Source organism: Theropithecus gelada, unplaced genomic scaffold (genome assembly GCF_003255815.1).
Source record: "Theropithecus gelada isolate Dixy unplaced genomic scaffold, Tgel_1.0 HiC_scaffold_15877, whole genome shotgun sequence".
Taxonomy (NCBI): Eukaryota; Metazoa; Chordata; class Mammalia; order Primates; family Cercopithecidae; genus Theropithecus; species Theropithecus gelada.
Window position 1 is genome coordinate 766456 of NW_020257633.1, and position 3405 is coordinate 769860.

Here is a 3405-nt window from a genome sequence, read left to right on the forward strand (position 1 = left end):
ATCTAATAATTCTCATATTCAATTGCTTTTGTTCAAATATATTTCATTATATGGGCCAAATTTTTTGTGTGTATCTTTAAATGTCTCATAATTTTTTCCAAAAAACTAAAAATTTTAGATAATATATTCTAATAACCTTATTCATTGTTTTTTTCTCCTCCCTCTGAAGCCTGTTTTAGTTATTCATTTAATTATTTGTTTAATGACTAGATGGATAACTTTAATACAGTCTATTCCTTTTCTCCCTCCACCCATTAAAAGCCTCTGATATTGCTCCTCAAATCTCACTGCCTTGGATGTGTACACAACTAGCCTAAAATGACAGTTGTTTTAGTAGGACTTTCTTTGATTGTCTCTTTTTCTGACCACAACTAAATGTTAATATCCTCTAATTGCCAGCTCATTACTCTATTGTTGTTAATGTGTTCTGATGCATAAATTCCTCTGCAGGTTAATCCAGTTAAATCTGGGATCTTTTGCATGAATAGTTTTTGAGTTCAACATTTTGGTTTGCCCTGACCTTTGGAGAGCACTTCTTAACTGTTTATTCATTTGGTTACTCCGATAAGCCTGTTGGTCACTCTGATAAGCCTGTTGGTCTGTGATTTAACTTATACCTCTAATGAAATTATTAGCATCCTCTTAATTGCTTTCCACTGAAAGCTTCATAATTTTTTAGCATGTTCTTAGGTTTGAAGTTCCCTACACTCTGTTTCACATAATGTCAAATATTTTAGGAAAAGCTTCTGAGCTCACTTTTTATGGCCTGACTGTCCCTCTGGGGAAAAAAAAAATTCAGGTCACATCTCTGGATCTAAGAGCAGGAACACTGTCCTGCTTCTCTTTGATTGACATTTCTGCTCTTTTCTTGCTTCTTCCAGCATTGAACCTTCATCCTATGAATGAGCCAATATGAAGGCAATCAGGATCCCAATATCCTTAACAAGTGTTCTCAAGGTAGACATTCTGTCCCACAGGTTTGGGAGGGGTGGAAGAAGATAGATACCAACATCTAAGGCAAAGTCAACCAAAATTTAGTCTCCGGAACAGGAATGTGAAGGATGAAGAATGAAATAAAGAATGTTGATTTCCTACCTCTCACACAAAGATGCCATAGCTCACAGCTGGCAGTTGGGGTAGAATAACCTGAATCTGTATTGTCAGTTATCCTCACCTGGAATGGAAGTCACAATCTGCTGGGAGTGAGAAAGGACATAGTAGATTATAGTTCTAATATCACAGATTCTCACTGTTTTTACTGAGTTTTAGTCAATTTTCTTGAATAAATGTTTGTTCATTTCCTATATACTCTTAGAAACATATCCACAGATTTAACATTGACCTTTTCTTAACATATATAAATTCCACCAGTTTCATGGAGGATTTCCATGGAACTCCTCATGTTACCATTCCAGAACACTTATTCGTGAAACAAATATTTGTTGACTGTATAAAAATAGGTACTGTTTCCATGGTAATATGAAAGAATAGCAGTAGAAAATAGGGAGGTAGTTCTGAGAATAAAATCCTAAAATCTGTTATTTTTAAAATTAAGAAACACAAAACTTAAATATATCCTTGGTATTAAACATCCAAAAAATATTGAGTTTCATAAAAGCAGAAATCATAATAGGCTTTATGTGGTAGTTTAATTTTTTTAATAACACACGTGTTTTATAATAATAGGAGAGCCAGTTCAACTTATTGACTTGAGAAATACTATTGGAAATGTGTTTGTTGACTACACAACTATGGAGTAGAAATCCTCTAAATGCAGGAAATGAAGTGATACACAAAAAGAAAAAGATTGGGATATTCGTAGGTAAGGTGTATAAAAAAACAAATCCACAAGCAAGAAAGATAGTAAGAGCTAAGCAATAGATTATAATAGGTTGAAGCATAGAGAATTACTGGTGGTTGCTTAAAGATCTGGGAAAAACTCTCTTGCCAGGTGACATTTCAAAGGAAATCTAAATGACAAGAAAGGGTCAAACAGAATTTCAAAGGATAGGGAAATCCAGGCAGCAGATAGGGCTATTGAAAATGATATAAAGGAAAAGCTTGGTTATTAAAGGAACAGAAAGAGTCAGTGTGACTGTACCATGGTAGATAAGGAATTTGGCAATAATATTTAGTTATTGGGTCGTGATAGCCCCCAATCAAATCACCTAATCAGCTGATATATAGCCCTAAGCAATGTGTAAAAATCTGATTCCCATTCTGCATCCAAAATTTTGCAAATTCTATAAACCATTATTTATTGTTATTGCTAAAACGGACCTTTCATTCCTGTCATGTCTGATAATCATTAAAATACTTAGATATTTTGTGAAATAAAACCATTCTCAATTTAGATTTGATTCTTTTGTTATCTATTTGGATCTGATATTGCTATAAAATGCTTGGGATGTAATGTATGATATAGCAATTCATTTAATTCTGCTTGTTGAATTTTCACTTTATCTGATCTGCTTCTATAAATGTCCTATAACTACATCCAGTCTGATTGTTCAATTATCTTGGCATTACTCCGGTCTAGAGCAGTTTCAGCATTCTTAATCCTACAGTGTAAATGTAGACTCACCATGTGGGAACTCCTGAAATCATGTTGTCTGTGTAAAAAGCAGAGAAAAGTATATGACTCATAATAGGAACTAACAAAGGTAAGTTTTGTTGCCTTTCTTGCTACCTTCCTTTCTCCCACCATTACTTTCTCCCCCTGTACAAGAAGAACCTGAGACAGGTAGGACTATCCATTGTTTTGTACATCCTAATGAGAGGGGAAGTAATATTTCAGAAGGAACTGTGATGTGGTGGGAAATCACAGGTTTTGGTGCCAAAAGACCTGAGACCAGGCTTGTGTTCTAGTACTAACTTTTAATAGCTGTGTATTAGTCAGGGTTCTCCAGCAAAACAGAACTATAAGAATGTACATATAAGTACACACATACACACACACACATACACATTCATTTTATTGTTTTAGTAGCAGAAAGATTTATTAGAAATTTATTACCCTGAACTGGTGTTGCATGTGCCATAGTACTATTAGTCATTAAAATTGATGTGAAGAAATATTCTTGCTTCCAAAATAGTCTTGAACAAAGCTATAAAATGTAGTTTCCAGTGTGATTTGTGTTCTGCCTCTTTCCCTTGGCATCCCACCAATGACTATGGTTATCCCTTTTACAGATGGAGATCGTGAGATACCAAGGTAGATGCTACTCTAATGGTTACACATTACAGTGAGTGACAGGAGTTGCCTTTCTCTGCCTGGCCTAGGTAGAAGGTATTGGAGAGGCTGATGTATCTGATCAAAGATAGGGACATCCATGGCCCCATCCAGTTGACACACAAAATAAACCATCATATTATACTTTGTTGCTATGAACAATTTACCTAAGT